Source organism: Scyliorhinus torazame, chromosome 24, assembly GCF_047496885.1.
Source record: "Scyliorhinus torazame isolate Kashiwa2021f chromosome 24, sScyTor2.1, whole genome shotgun sequence".
In the NCBI taxonomy this organism is placed as follows: Eukaryota; Metazoa; Chordata; class Chondrichthyes; order Carcharhiniformes; family Scyliorhinidae; genus Scyliorhinus; species Scyliorhinus torazame.
Window position 1 is genome coordinate 35,357,199 of NC_092730.1, and position 16,851 is coordinate 35,374,049.

The window sequence follows — 16,851 nt, forward strand, 5'->3', positions numbered from 1 at the left end:
CACGGACACTTTCATTCAGGGGCGTTTCAAACTGGAGTGAAATTTACACAAACAACACGAATTTCTTTCTGCTCACTGTGCCCAGTTATAGTGATCTGTATTAAACAGCAGGAGCGGGACCCGCAATCTTCACCTTGTTCTAAAAGAATTTAGAGTACCCAATTCATTTTTCCCAATTAAGGGGCAATTTAGCGTGGCCAATCCACCTAGCTTGCACATGTTTGGATTCTAGGGGCGAAACCCACGCAAACACGGGAGAATGTGCAAACGTCACACGGACAATGACCCAGAGCCGGGATCGAATCTGGGACCTCGGCGCCGTGAGGCAGCAGTGCTAACCACTGTGCCGCCATGCTGCCCTCGCAGTCTTCACCTTCACGGTGAGTCTGAATTTCAGTTTGGGGTTTCAGAGAGAGCGGATGATATTGTGGAAACTGAAGTCACTTTTCCTGTGAATGGAGCCGGTTAAAGAGCCCTGGCCGGCCTGAGAGTCCCCGAACCCGGGGTCAGTGGGAGCCTGGAGACAAGGCAGATCCCAGAGAAAGGGAAATGGATTAGAGATAGAGGGCGGCTAGGAAAAGCGAGGAAGGGTGAGAGGGGGGAAAAGAGGTGAGTGACACAATGGGTGATATTGTGAGAGGAACAGATGGAGGGAACTGGAGGTAGGGAGGCAGCTGGAGGCAGGATTCCCCTTTATTTATCCTGATCATTACCACTTCAAATAATTCTAACAGATTGTCATGCATTATGTGCCCTTCTTGAAGCCATGCTGAATCTGTTTCATTATGTTATATGTTGCTAAATGTTCTGCTATTATATCCTTTAGAATGGACTTTAACAGTTTCCACATGACAGATATTATGCTAACTAGCATTTAGTTATCTGTTTCTGTCTCCCTCCCTTTTCGAATAAGGGTGTTATGTTGGCAGTTTTCCATAAAGAACAGTACAGCACAGGAACAGGCTCTCCGGCACTACCAGCCTGCGCTCATTATGATGCCTGTCTGAAGTAAACACGCTGCGATTTTCCAGAATTTAAGGATTCATGGAAGATTTTCACCAGTGCATCCTTTTCATCGATGAGAAGTTGGTAAGAAGGTTCTGAATGTGCAGCCTGGTTTGCAATATTGGACATACATCTTCCGGAAGCACACTCTTCACCACTGATACCACTCCAGTCAATCTCCACTGCACAATCTCCTCGGTCTTGGCGGTTTTCCAAAGGATTAGTTTGAACCCTCGCAAGGATCTAACAATCCACAGGAATGCCATATGACTCCAATTCTTTGAATCCCATCTATCAGAGCAATTTTGATAAAAGGAGGTAATCACATATTATAGACAACGACATGCTTCCTTCAATGTTAATCTCCTTAATGACATCAAATACAATTGGCCTGAAATCTCTATTGAATAAATAAACAGCAAATTCTACAGTCAGTCCAGGAACAACCCGTGCCTTCATTCCACTTATTGTTACTTTCATTTCCTTAATCCCACTTCTTTATCACAAAGGTTTCTTTAAACTCCCTTCAATATAAGTGCTCACTTTCCTCATCGACCATTCGTAATTGTTTTCTTTTGTATAAAACTTATGTCAAAGAGGAATGAGAAAGACTGGCTGTAGGTAATGGTGACATGTCATGTGGACCAGATGTGATGCAGCTGAGGATGCTGAGTGATGTAATAGTGGACATTGTGAAGTTACTGGCCAGAAACTTCCGAATTCTATTTGCGTTTTTAATGGACAGCTACAATCCACTTGTTTATTCCAGGACACAACAATGAATAAAGTGAATCAGTGCTGAACAGTTTCTATCATCCCAATCCTCCAGCTTGTTCTTATTGACAAACCGGTCCTGGATTGAAGTTTTTTGCTTTAAGAATGAGACCACCACCTCCTGGGAATACAGCAGCGATTCCTCGAGGACCTGAGCTGTAAACGTGAAATTCAGTGAAAGGATTTCACCCTCCGCACGGAATCTGATCACCACCTCAACCCCAACATTCAACTTGGGTGGGAAGGCAAGACAATTTCCTTCCCCCAGCCCCCCACACAGACTGGGTAATCTCCCAAACTCGTATCCTGCTATTGTCACAATGCTCCACAACATCGCTCTCTTCCCAAATCTCCAGGAATCTCACCCCAAATCCTCAAACCTTTTATTCTGTATTCAAACAACATTTTGTCCCCTGACTAAGTTCATCCTGGGAAGAGAGGTTTGGTATTCCGAGTTCCTCTGCAGATATCCGGTTTTTGTTTAATGACCAAAAGAGGCCTAAAACCTGAAAGAAAGCCTCTCTCACAGCCCTGTGAGCATGTCTCAAATAGACGGTGCAGTCAATACCCGCAGAGTAGATAACAATGGAGAGAACTGTGAGGAATTTCAGCGTCAACATTCGGTGGAAATAAAGGATTCAAAAGAAAACATTATTTTAACGACTGAACAGATTCTCTGGGAGCAGGACTGAAGTCAAAGGGGAAAATCCAGTTGATTTCTAGTCGAAAGCATTAACCATTGGATTGAATTCAGTCCTTGTGTTAAAATGTCTGCAAATTATCCACTGGAAAGTGAAGGACAAGTTAAACCTGCAATTCTGGAACAAAGACAGATTTTGCGCTGTTGTATTCTTTGGGGAGAATTACAGAACAAAGAGATCTAGGGGTACAAGTTCGGAGCTCCTTGTAAGTAGAGTCGCAGGTGGACAGGGTGGTGAAGAAGCCATTCAGCATGCTCGGTTTTATTGATCAGGATATTGAATAAAGGAGTCGGGACGTCTTATTGAAGTTGTACAATACATTGGTAAGAGCACACATGAAATATTATGTTCAGTTCTAGTCACCCTATTATGGGAAGTATATCGGTAAACTAGAAAGAGTGCCGAAGAGATTTACGAGGATGCTACCAGGACTTGGTCCTCTGGGTTATAAGGAGAGACTGGACAGGCTTGGATTTTTTCCCTGGAGCGTCGGAGGCTTCGAGGTGAACTGATAGAGGTCTCTAAAATAATGAGGAGCATAGATCAGGCAGATTGTCAACATATGTTCCCAAAGGTAGAGGAGCCTAAAGGGCATAGGTTTGAGGTGAGAGGGGAAGAGATGCAAAAGAGACCAGAGAGGATTTGCTTTCATGCGGAGGGTGGTGAGCATCCGAAATGGGCTGCCAGAGGCAGTGTAGAATCGGTACAATGTTTTCCTTTAAAATACAGTGAGATATTTACATAGAACATAGAACATAGAACAGACTGCACAGAACAGGCCCTTCGGCCCACGATGTTGTGCCGAACCTTTGTCCTAGATTAATCATAGATTATCATTGAATTTACAGTGCAGAAGGAGGCCATTCGGCCCTTTGAGTCTGCACCGGCTCCTGGAAAGAGCACCCTACCCAAACTCGACACCTCCAACCAACACCAAGGGCAATTTTGAACATTAAGGGCAATCTATCATTGGCCAATTCACCTAACCTGCACATCTTTGGACTGTGGGAGGAAACCGGAGCACCCGGAGGAAATCCACGCAGACACGGGGAGGACGTGCAGACTCCACACAGACAGTGACCCAAGCCGGAATCGAACCTGGGACCCTGGAGCTGTGAAGCAATTGTGCTATCCACAATGCTACCGTGCTGCCCTTAAGAACAAATAAATCTACACTATATAATTTTACCGTAATCCATGTACCTATCCAATAGCTGCTTGAAGGTCCCTAATGTTTCCGACTCAACTACTTCCACAGGCAGTGATTCCATGCCCCCACTACTCTCTGGGTAAAGAACCTACCTCTGATATCCCTCCTATATCTTCCACCTTTCACCTTAAATTTATGTCCCCTTGTAATGGTTTGTTCCACCCGGGGAAAATGTCTCTGACTGTCTACTCTATGTGTTCCCCTGATCATCTTATAAACCTCTATCAAGTCGCCCCTCGTCCTTCTCCGTTCTAATGAGAAAAGGCCTAGCACCCTCAACCTTTTCTCGTAAGACCTACTCTCCATTCCAGGCAACATCCTGGTAAATCTTCTTTGCACCTTTTCCAAAGCTTCCACATCCTTCCTAAAATGAGGCGACCAGAACTGTACACAGTACTCCAACTGTGGCCTTACCAAAGTTTTGTACAGCTGCATCATCACCTCACGGCTCTTAAATTCAATCCCTCTGTTAATGAACGCGAGCACACCATAGGCCTTCTTCACAGCTCTATCCACTTGAGTGGCAACTTTCAAAGATGTATAAACATAGACCCCAAGATCTCTCTGCTCCTCCACATTGCCAAGAACTCTACCGTTAACCCTGTATTCCGCATTCATATTTGTCCTTCCAAAATGGACAACCTCACACTTTTCAGGGTTAAACTCCATCTGCCACTTCTCAGCCCAGCTCTGCATCCTATCTATGTCTCTTTGCAGCCGACAACAGCCCTCCTCACTATCCACAACTCCACCAATCTTCGTATCGTCTGCAAATTTACTGACCCACCCTTCAACTCCCTCATCCAAGTCATTAATGAAAATCACAAACAGCAGAGGACCCAGCGGTACGCCACTGGTAACTGGGATCCAGGCTGAATATCTGCCATCCACCAGCACTCTCTGACTTCTATCAGTTCGCCAGTTCGTTATCCAACTGGCCAAATTTCCCACTATCCCATGCCTCCTTACTTTCTGCATAAGCCTACCATGGGGAACCTTATCAAATGCTAATTTGATCAAATCAAATTTACCTGGGCAGGTTGAATATAGAGGGACATGGATCAAATGTGGGCAAGTGGGACTAACTTGGTGATAGAAACTGGGCAACATGGACAAGCTGGGCCGAAGGACCTGTTTCCATGCTGTAAACATCTATGACTCTGTGACTTTATGGAGGAAGTGTTCAATCACACAGATCAGGTCAAACGCAGTGACACCCTGCTGGGATTGATCTAAGCTACAGAGTGTGAGGATGTTTAGCTGAACAAACCGGAATGCTTGAAATATTTTACGAATCTGTGGTATCACTGACAAGAGAAATAGTTAACATTTCAGATCCTGACCCTTCATTGGAACGACCTGTTCCTCTCTCCACAGAAGCTGCCGGGTCAGCTGAATATTTGCAGCATTTTCTGTCTTTGTTTCAGATTTGCGGCATCCGCAGTATTTTGCTGTTGGGCCAAAGGACAATGAGTTGTCTTTCCTGCTCTGAGGGTTATTGCAGGTCTCTCTGGCTGTGATTATCGCTGATTATCCATCTCTGGGATCTGTATTATTCAATAAGACTGCCGTTTGTGGAGGGTTTCTGAAATCCTGTCAGGGAGCTGGAGTTAAAATACACGGAGCCCTTACTCAATCTAAATGTAGGGCAGAACAGTCTCGAGGTGCTCAACGGCCAGCCCAGTTTGTTTGTTCCTGTGAATACAACAGGATATAAACAGAGACAGCTGCAAACACATGTTGCATTTCATTCATAAAGTCATCGAATCAGACAGCAGAGAAATGGCCCTTCAGCCCATCGCATCTGTGCCGGTCAGAAACAACCACCGAACCATTCTCATCCCATTTCCCAGCACTTGGATCATCGCCTCGTGTACCCTGGGATCGCAAATGCCCATCTAAACACTTCTTAGATATTATGAGGGGCTCTGCTCCACCAACCTTTCAGGCAGCGAGTTCCAAACTCCCGCCTCCCTCCAGGGAAAGAGGTTTTCCAATAAACGGTTTCACAAGAAAAGCCTCTGCAGTCAGGAGCTGAAAAGGGAGAGATGACCCCTCTGTCATCTTGTACTCTGTGCCGCTATTAATAAAGTCATGACACTGTTTGATTTATAAACGACTCTTACAGCCTGCCCTGTCACCTTCAATGATTTGTACACATGTCCCGCTGTTCCTGCACTCTTTCTTGTAAATAGACACTTTATTTTATATTGTTCTCTTCTGTTCTTCCTACAAAAATAAATCACTTCATTCCTTGTCTGCTACATGTCCTCCCATTGCACCAACCTGGCTGTGTCCTTCCGGAGTTTTACTAGAATTTCTGTCGCGCTTTTTTACAACCACAGGACGGCCCAAAACATTTCCAGGCAATGAAGTACTTTTGAAATGTCGTCACTGTGCGAATTACTGAACTTTTGAACTGCCTGTTGGACAACTACAGAAATCCTCATATGGGGATGGGAAAGCGTTGCAGGTGTGGCTCTGTGGCGCAACGGATAGCGCGTTGGACTTCTAGTCGCTGTCGTGATGAGACATTCAAAGGTTGTGGGTTCGAGTCCCACCAGAGTCGGTTTTTGGGCAAGGTTTGAATAAATCAGCAACAGGTTTATCAATGTCTCCAGGTAAGTGAAACTGCCGCACCGAACTTCCTTCTGAAAGGCGACTCCAGTCACTCTCCGCTTTCCCATCAGAACAACGTCACAGAAGAAATCCCATAAATAAAATCTTTGAAAGCTGCTGACCAGAGTCAGTCTGTTCCCTCCTCAGACAGATGGCAAACTGGGCAGATATATCAGCGGGCAGTTTGTTCCTCACAGGCAGCTCCAAACAAGGATGATGTGAATCGACACCACTGAATGATGGATGATGTGAATCTAACACCAACACGTTTATCACAGCTGTGATGAACAGCTCATGTTGCAGCTTTAGATCAGACAGTGGAGGATTATCACAGGCGCTCTGTCAGACTGCATGGTCCTTCAGACAGGTTTCCGACTGGACACGTGGAATGAGCGGCCGTGTGAACATTAGCGGTTCAGGGGGAGATTTCTCACTGGAGTTCCGGTTCCATTCCCAGACCTTTCTCTTTCCTTGTCCTCTTGTCATTTGCACTTTTCATTGTTCCATCAATGGCGGCCGCGTCTTCAGCTGTCTGAGCCTTGAGCTCTACAATTCATTCTAGAAAAATCTCCAGCTGTCTCTCCGCCGTCCAAGTGCAAAATGAATGAATGCAATTAGAAGCAAAAAAACGGGGACGGGCAAGAAACACACCAAACAAAACATAATCTAAAATTACTGAGCTCGATGTTGAGGACGGAGTTCTGTGGGTGGCTACTTAAATGTTGAGGTGGTTTTACTCGAGTTTCCGTTAATCTCCATTGGAACACGGATGACCAACGACAGAAAGGTCAGAGTGGGAGAGGTGGAGAATTGAAATGACAAGTGGCAGGAAACTCAAAGTCATGATTGTGGATTGAACAGAGATTTATCAAAGCGGTCACAGTCTGTTATCTGACCTGTTGAAGTAGATGAGACCAAATTGTGGCAGCAAATACCGTTGGGGGCGAATGGCCTCCTTCTGCACTGTAAATTCGATCATAATCTATGATACAGGAGATTAAACTGAAAAGCACAAGTGTCTCACTGGTTCACTTGGGATGAGTGTTTTGGACCCTTGGATAATGAGGAGGGAGGGGGTAAAAAGGCAGGAGTTGCATCTCCTGCACTTGCAAAGAAAGGTGCAGATAGAAAGTGAGCGGATATTGGCGGTGGAGCAGCGGTCGCGGAGGGGATTGTCCCTTCAGTCTGGTGAATGGGGAGAGCAGGGGAGGGCGTTTTTGATGATGTCATAAATGGTCCCTGGAATACGGAGACTGACGGGTTGCAAGGTGAGAACAAGCGGCACCAAATCAGTTCAGCTCGACTTACACAGGACACAACAATGTCAGTAACGGAAAGATCTTTTGGGATAAGAGCGAGAGTTTTGCAACATCGTTCACTTTTATTTCCATTTCCCACCTTAGCCGCTTTTCCTACAAATGTTGGCAGCGGTTGGATTTCCACCCGCATCCTCGAAGAGACTGAAACCTAAACCCATCTCCTCAGACCGCTCGGCCTCGCTATCCTAAAGGTTCATTGTTACTGATACTGATGACTGGTGATTGGCATCTTGCTGTTTATCAGCTGAGTCCAGGATTTCACATTGAGAGAGAAGGAAATGATCCAATCACAGAGCTGGAACGCTGCTTCTCGTTTTCTCCCCACAGATGCTGTTTAATTCTGAGCATTTCCAGCATTTCCTGTGTTTATTATTTATGATGATCAACATTTGAAGTAATTTGCTTTGTGATTTGTGAACTTTCTGAGCTGAGTTCAGGGGACTCGGTTTCCAAAATATTTTTTAAAATATTTGACGGGATGTGAGTGTCGCTGAATCCGTCAACAATTATTGTCCAAAATGTATTACCCTTGAGAATTTGGCGGTGACGTGATTCTTGAGCCGCTGCAAGTCCATGTGGTGTATGTACACACACAGTGCCGTTAGGGAGGGAGTTCCGGGATTGTGAGCCGGCCACAGAAAGGGTGACATATTTCCCAGGATGGTGTGTGTCTCGGAGTGGAACTTGCAGGTGGTCGCTGTTTCTCTGTATCTGCTCCCCTTGTGTTTCCAGGTGAGAGATCCCGCGGGGTTGGATGGACCCTCGCGGAGGAACAGTCAATGTCAGGGGTGGGATTTCAATCCTCGCCTCCAGAGGAGACTGCGACCTGAACTACGAACTGGCCTTAGACCCGCTCGGCCATCCTGACACACGATGCACTATCAGAAACTCCCAGCGCAAACTATATCAAATCCATAACTGCAGTGACCTGGGCTAAGTTTCTGAGTCAGCACCCACACAAGCATTACCTACAGCCTAGAGCTCAATGACTGAAGATCGAGTTTGTCTTTCCAATGAAGATGGTTGGAGTGTGAACAATTTCCTGTCCTTCGTTTGATTTTCTCCAGGCCTGTGGGGAAGTTGCTGGGTGACAGGTACAATATTGAAGTGAGGAAAATGGAAAAGTGAATTGGTGCAATGACGCTCCCTTTCTTTCTCTGCAGTTTTTATTGAGGGGAGTTTGTGTTCGTTCACTTGGTGAGGATCACTGACTGTATGTGATTGTGGAGCAGGCAGAGGATGTGACACATGTCCGGAAGCAGCCGAGTTTGTGGATGTTGCTCCATGAATCTTCACGGCTCACAGGGTGAAAGGAGTTTTCGACGTCGAAAATGACCATGTCCGGCAGCTGGAGCTTTCCCTTGTATTTTATGGAATCTGGGAATCAGCGGATCATCAAAACACAGAAATGAAACACGTCTAGTCACAGTATTTTCTCACATGATGTTAACATCAGTTATCTCAGCGCAGCAGGTGGCTGCGTGGCCTAACGGATAAGGTGAATCTAGTGACAATATCAGAAAACTGCAGGTTCGAGTCCTGCCGCGGCCGTTTCATACAGAAATCACATTGCTGGTTTTCCTTCCTCAGCTCAAAGTTCCGCGTTTCCGTCTAAACATTTCCCGACTTGTCTCAGAATCTATTTTCTTGCTATTTTGTTCATTCAATTGTCTCTCATCTTGGTACTCTGCTTAGATCCTAAGAAATCCACAATTTCTGTTTGATCTGGATAAACAATCGAAGCTCCATCCAGAACAAAATGTTTTGTGTCAATCGGTTCAATAAGATTCTGTGGCGGGAATTCTAATCTCCTCAGGAAGATGTTTAGTAATGAGCTGAATGGACGGTTTTTGTTAACTGGGGTGAAAGGTTATGACACTGGATTGGGAAACCAGCGGCCCGAACTAATCTTTGGGACAGAGAATAAATCCCAACACGGCCTCTGGTGACAGTTACATTCACTGATTTAATAAATCTGGAATTGAAAGGCATCGGAGCTGGTTAACTTTAGTCAGGTGTAAGCTGATACCTTTTCTGATTGGTTAGATAATGCACCGCAGTCAATACTGCACTTCTTCACCAACTGCGCCCAACTGACCGCAATGTTTTTTAAAAAAACATTAATTTCTGGAATATCTGTAACTGATATTGTTACACTAACAATTTAATCAGTCGAACAGTGCGTTTAGGGAGCTGAGATTTTCGAATAGTTCAAGGGTTGGACTCCAAATCCAATGGTCTTTTTTCACAGAGATTCTATCCCTTCTCACATACAGCAAGAAGTCTTACAACACCAAATTAAATCCCAACAGGTTTGTTTCAAATCACTAGCTCTCGGAGCGTTGCTCCTTCCCCAGCTGAATGGAGAGGTAGGTTCCAGAAACATTTATATAGACAAAGTCAAAGATGCAAGACTTTAAATGCGAGCATTTGCAGGTAATTAAGTCTTTACAGAGCCAGAGAGAGGGGTAACCCCAGGTTAAAGAGGTGTGAATTGTTTCAAGCCAGGACAGTTGGTCGGATTTCGCAAGCAAAGGCCAGATGGTGTTTGGAAAGTTATCAAGGGTTGTCTATAGAGTCCTGTATCTTTTGGGGAGTGGTCAGGATTTGTAGTTGATATACTGTTTACTGTGTGTTTATAAAATGTTAACTGGATTCATGTAATTAAAATACTTTTGTTTTAAACATACTTTAGATCTCTGTTGCATCACACCTGTAAAATGGGCCCTTGTGCTCCCCATAACCAAAATGTATTTAAAGTTGTGGGTCAGGTGAACTCCGTGATATACTTTGGGGTTCTCTAAACCCTGGCCCATAATACGTGGACCGAGGTACAGTGAAAAGTATTGTTCTACATACAGCCCAGACAGATCGGTTCATACATGTAAAACATAAGACATGCATAAATACACAATGTAAATAATAATAACAGTAATAATAAATGTAAGTAATATTAGTAAACAATAACAAATAGTAAATAGAGACAAGAGTGAAAAGTTGGGTTAATCGCGTCAGTAAAATGACACAAGCAACATTCAGTTTACGGACACTCCTGGAGGCTGATGAGATCAGCAACTGATGTATTTGCATTGTGATAAGAAGTCTTACAACACTAGGTTAAAGTCCAACAGGTTTCTTTCGAATCACTAGCTTTTGGAGCGCAGCTCCTTCCTCAGGTGAATCGAAAGAAACCTGTCGGACTTAAACCTGGTGCTGTAAGACTTCTTACTGAGCCCACCCAAGTCCAACACCGGCATCCCCACATCATGGCTTACATTATGACGACTAATACAAAAACATGCAATTCGTGGCCATGAGGCAGTAGGTTCAAATCCCACCAGAGTCGGCTTTTGGGTGTCACCGTGGTTAACACTCAGGGACCCGGGGTCAATTCCAGCCTTGGGTTACAGTCTTGCACGTTCTTCCCGTGTCTGCGTGAGTTTCCTCCACTGTCCAAAGATGTCCAGTTTAGGTGGATTGGCCGTGTTAAATTAGCCCTTAGAGTCCAAACGTTTACGTGGGTATGGGCCGTAGGTTGGGTGCTCCTTCGGATGATCAGTGCAGACTCGATGGGCCGAATGTCCTCCTTCTGCACAAGAAGTATTCTATGATTGCTGAAACAGGGCGAAAATAGCAGCCTCAGGACACAGAGACAAGGTAAGCTCTCAGGCCAGAGTAAGAGCCCTATGTAATGATTCCTAACATTGGAAATAAACTGCATAAATACATTTATTGTGCACTGGTGCCATCTCCTGGCTGAACGGGAGGCGTTCGGCAAAGACACTTTCATTCATGAGCATTTTAAATTTGGACACTCCTCAAATTCAATAAACAAAATAACCTTCATTCGTGCGCTTCTTTCTTAAAATCCAGCTTCATTCTTTTTCAGTACAAATGTTTTTTGAACACATGAGTTCTCAGTTAGAAACAATAGTAAACAGCTGGGTTATCCGGGCCAGAAAAATGAGACAAATACATTTCAGTTTACAAACTGTGTTATGGATACACCTGGTACCTGGTGAAATTAGCACCTAAGTTACTTACAAAATGATGACTAATTCATAAAAGTGATGGTTACAAAGCAGGTTACAAACGGCAGCATCGGGACACAAGGACAAGTTGAGGTCTCAGGCCGGAGTAAGAGTCCTATGTAATGGTACCGTACGGCCTCCCTGAACAGGCGCCGGAATGTGGCTTTTCACAGTAAGTTCATTGAAGCCTACTTGTGACAATAAGCGATTGTTATTACACACAGAACATCAGAAATAAATTGCATAAATAAATGTATTGTGGACTGGTGCCATCTCCTGGATGGTTCCTGACACTTTCAGGAACATTTTTAAATTGGAGTGAAATAGCATAAACATTGTAAGAATGATTAAAAACAGTCTCTCAAGCAAATGCAAAGTGAAGATAAACAATCGTTGGGCCATGGTAAGTCGGCAGTAAGTCGGTAAGTCGGTATATGGGGAGAATTGCTGCCTTCCCGGCTGTTGACCAGCCTTCAATTTGTTGCGCTGCTTTATTTAGAACTTTCAGTTCGGCTGGTCAGTTTCAAAATGAGAGACATTAAAAATTCTGACATATGATGAATTCTGGCAAAAGATGTGACAAAAATAAATTTCACATTGCTTTGTGATCAGACATTTTCACAATTCTGGTTCCTGATGAAGTTAACATGAACGTTACTGAGGTGGTGATCTTGTCCTGACAAATAAGAAAATTCAGAGCGAAAGCAGAATAAGAAAAACAGCTTCAGGGCACAAGAAGATTCTAATGTAATGACATTTCATCAGAATACATTGAATGATGACACAAAACTGCATTTTTTGAACAAATGGCTCCAACATGGCCGTTATTTCGCTGCGAGTGCGGTTCGAACCTTCGCGGGGAAATGGATTTCGAGTCGAACGCCTTAACCAATCGGCCATCGCAGCTGACAGCTGCATAGCCAATTCGTTCTATAGAAAGCATTGTAAAATCAGACACGCGGGATTGCAGTCATGCGATGAACGGTGTCCCAGTCTTTCTTTGAGTAGGGATTGAATCTGCGTGGGGAAAAAACCATTAGATGAACCTTCACAGTATTGAGAATGTTAAGAGGAACGAACTGTTTTGATAACAGGAACACAAGATTATGTCGCTGGACTGGGAATCCAGAGGCCTGAACTCACCTTTCGTGACAAGATTTGATAAATCTGGAATTGAAATTTCGTCTCAGTAACGGCGGAGAAAGGTTCTGCTTCAGACGGATCATATTTCCACAACCTGGAACACATTTACACAACAGGGAATGATTTGACACAACCACAGTGAAGATCTGTCCCCGGCAGAGTCACGGTTCCAACAGAGAGAACAGTTACACAGCAGAGAGCTCAGTTACACAGCAGACAGCAGAGAGCGCAGTTACACAGCAGAGAGCACAGTTACACAGCAGACAGCAGAAAGCTCAGTTACACAGCAGAGAGCACAGTTACACAGCAGACAGCACGGTTACACAGCAGAGAGCACAGTTACACAGCAGAGAGCACAGTTACACAGCAGAGAGCACAGTTACACAGCAGAGAGCTCAGTTACACAGCAGAGAGCTCAGTTAAACAGCAGAGAGCACAGTTACACAGCAGAGAGCACAGTTACACAGCAGAGAGGTCAGTTACACAGCAGAGAGCACGGTTACACAGCAGAGAGCACGGTTACACAGCAGAGAGCTCAGTTCCACAGCAGAGAGCACAGTTACACAGCAGGGTATACATTTACAAACAGGGCCTCTCTGTGTGCAGCAGAAAACACATTTTCCGAAAAAAACAGTTTCACCATCTCGGCACCTTTTCTGTGTGGCATTGTGTGTGTGTCCTGATAGTCTCTACCTGCATTTCTGTGTGTCTTTCTCTGTCTGTCACAACCGTGATGATGTTACGGATTAATCTCACTTTTCCCAAACGGTAATTGTGATTGACAGATACAGAAAGATTTTCACACTGACATTCAGTACCAATGTCTGATAGAGACTGAAACCCACCCTCACATACAGTACCAGACATTGACACATAATGAAGGAATCCTGCTCTCACAACCTGTTCCAGAGACTGAGGTGCAGTGTTCCCTCCACTCGCGAACACTACCTGTGATTTACAGATACAGAACAAATCTCAGTCTGGTGAGTAGCAGAGTTTGATGGGTACGACATGGATTCCACAATCGCCTTCTCTGCGCCAGATAATCAGACGCAGTCGACATACGGTGTCTGTGTTGTTTTAACAAGAGTTTTACACAAGAACCGGACCACATTTACACAATATCAGGGTATAAGACGGAGGAGCAGAAGTAGACCATTCAGCCTATCGAATGTGCTCTGTATTTCAATGAGATCATGATTCATCTGATATGATACGACGTGCTATGATCTGGTATGGTGGCACGTTGTCACAATGCCTACCTCACAGCGCCCGCGATCCGGGTTCAATTCCAGCCTTTGGTCACTGACTGTATGGAGTTTGCACTTTTTCTCTGTGTCTGTATGGGTTTCCTCCGGGTGCTGCGATTTCCACGCACGTCCAAATGTGTGCGGGTTAGGTGGAATGCCCATGCTAAATTGCCCCTTTGTGTTTATAAAGTTGGGTAGTGCGTTACAGGGATGTGGTTGGGGCATAGGGTCTCTTTCAGAGTTCGGTGCAGAGTCGATGGGCCGAATGGACACCTTTTACATTTTAATGATTGCATGATAATCCTCGTGCCCACTTTCCCGGCTTTTCATCTCTAGATTTCATGATTAACCTTTAAAACCAATACTCCAACCAAGCCTCAGGTACCAGTAACTCCTCAATGGGCGTTAATTTTCCGGCTGCCAATCATTTGATCAGTCTGAGGGAAGTCACATCCTGGAAACATCATACATTGATCCAGTTCCAAAATAAATTAAGTTGCTTTCGTCCCTGAAAACCATAGGCTGCTTTCCCCGTTGACGGTGAGATCTGACTGATGGTGATTTAACCTCAGGATCACGATACCTCAGGCGAGTGGCAAGGCTGTGAAGGCGGGGTTTTCCTGATTCAGTTCTATTGTAACCGTGTAATCTGAATCTAAATAACCTGGTTCTCACTCTGTTAATATTGTCTCACGCTGAGGCAAACCTCACCGATTGGATAGACGAGTGATCGTTCTTCAGTCTTGTCATGGACGAATCCGAGCTCACTGGGCTAAATCGCTGGCTTTTAAGGCAGGCAAGCAGCACGGTTCAATTCCCGTACCAGCCTCCACGAACAGGCGCCGGAATGCGGCGACTAAGGGCTTTTCACAGTAACTTCATTGAAGCCTACTCGTGACAATAAGCGATTTTCATTTTTCATTTCATATGAAGGCACTTTCTGGACAGTTTACCTTTCAACCAGGAATAGTCTCATCGTACCACAATAATTTATCATTAATCTGCTCCAAGTATACTTTCACGACTCGCTGAAAGAATATAATCCCTATTTCCTGGGGAATGAAGCCAGGCAGGTGTAGAAACCTGCAACTGAATGATCAGAAAATGTCCATCGTGAAATGTGTGTTCCGATGATCGACGGATTCCTCGGTGAAGCCGGGAGCGTTTGTTTTTGCTGTCAAATGATGGTTCATTGCAGTCTTTCAGCGGGGGCCTTTCACACTGTGTGGAAACATCTTGGACATGATATTGAAGTGTTTCACATCAGTCCATTCATAAAAGTCCCTGAATGTGATGGGAATTCATTTTACTGAAAAAAACTGCATTCCCAACATTGAACACGGGGCTGAAGACAAAGAGGCGGATATTTTCCATCAGTTCATGAATGCAAAACGAATTAAGACTTTTTGACGCATGCATCTGTGGGTTGAGGTGGCCGAGTGGTGAAGGCGATGTACTGCTAGTCCATTGCGCTCTGTAACGGCGTTCGAATCCCATCCTCGTCGATTTTTCATATGCTGTTTTCTCGGAAGTGGGACTCATGTTTCGATGATGGATCTGCAATCACTGACGTGCAAATCTATTCCAAGTTGTGAGGCCGGATTGCATCGAGCTGTGTTGGAAAAGCGAGAATTCAAAATTCAGTCTTGTTCTGATTGAGATGAATTGATCGGGTCGTGAGAGAGGAACCACTTTGATTTGGCTTACTGTCACATGTACTGAAGTACAGTGAAAAGTATTTTTCTGCTACCAAGGCACATACAAATTACATACAGAGTGGGCAAAGAAAGAATAATCGACACAGTGCATTGCCAAATGGTACATCGACAAACAGTGATTGGTTACGTGCGGAACAAGTGGACAAACAAAGTAAATCCATGAGCAAGAGCAGCATAGGGCGTCGTGAATAGTGTTCTTACAGGGAACAGATCAGTCCGAGGGAGAGTTGTTGAGGAGTCTAGTAGCTGTGGGGAAGAAGCTGTTCCTATGTCTGGATGTGCGGGTCTTCAGACGTCTGTGCCTTCTGCCTGATGAAATCGTCTGTAAAAAGTCAGAACCTGGGTGGGAGGGTCTCTGATAATGTTGTCTGCTGTCCTGCGGCAGCGGGAGTTGTAGACAGAATCACTGTGCGGGTGGCAATCTTGTGTGATGGGTTGGGCTGAGTTCACCACATTGCAGTTTTTTGCGAAGTTGGACCGAGCAGTTGCCATACCAAGCTGTGATGCAGCCCGATAGGATGCTCTCTATGGCGCATCTGTAGACGTTTGTGAGAGTCGAAGCAGACATGACGAATTTCTTGTCCTTCCTTAGGAGGTAGAAACGATGTTGGGCTTCTAGATTGTTGCATCAACGTGAGTGGACCAGGACAGACTGTTGATGATGGTGACCCCCAGAGATGTAAATCTATCGACCATCTCCACTTCGCACCCATTGATGCAGACGGGTGTGTGTGTTGTGCAACGCTTCCTGGCGTCGATGATCAGTTCCTTGGTCTTTCCGATATTTATAAACAGGCTGTTTTAGGTACTGTTATGAGCGAGGCGTTTTCCGAACCCCAACATGTATCAGAGAGTTCAACCAATCTCTCCCTTTAATGGATTTGTTGCTTTTCCTAGCACATGGCATTTTCCCTAGATGTGGGATTACAATTATGGGCACGTGGGTTTTTAAACACAAAACACTGTTTATTCCATGAACTCAACTGAAGATCTTAAATAAACATTGGATCTCTTACCACCTCTTACTTCAAAGATAACTCAGAAAATATTGCAACAGTAAATAATTCCTTAAACTGTTCCT

General features: G+C 44.7%; 1 non-coding gene across 1 annotated transcript; it reads left to right on the top strand.

The window, feature by feature from the left end:
* The first annotated feature begins 6,167 nt into the window (after window positions 1-6,167).
* trnar-ucu (transfer RNA arginine (anticodon UCU)) lies at window positions 6,168-6,259 on the top strand. The gene is given in 2 exon segments: window positions 6,168-6,204; window positions 6,224-6,259. It is a non-coding gene; the product is annotated as a tRNA-Arg (tRNA).
* Window positions 6,260-16,851: the final 10,592 nt, after the last annotated feature.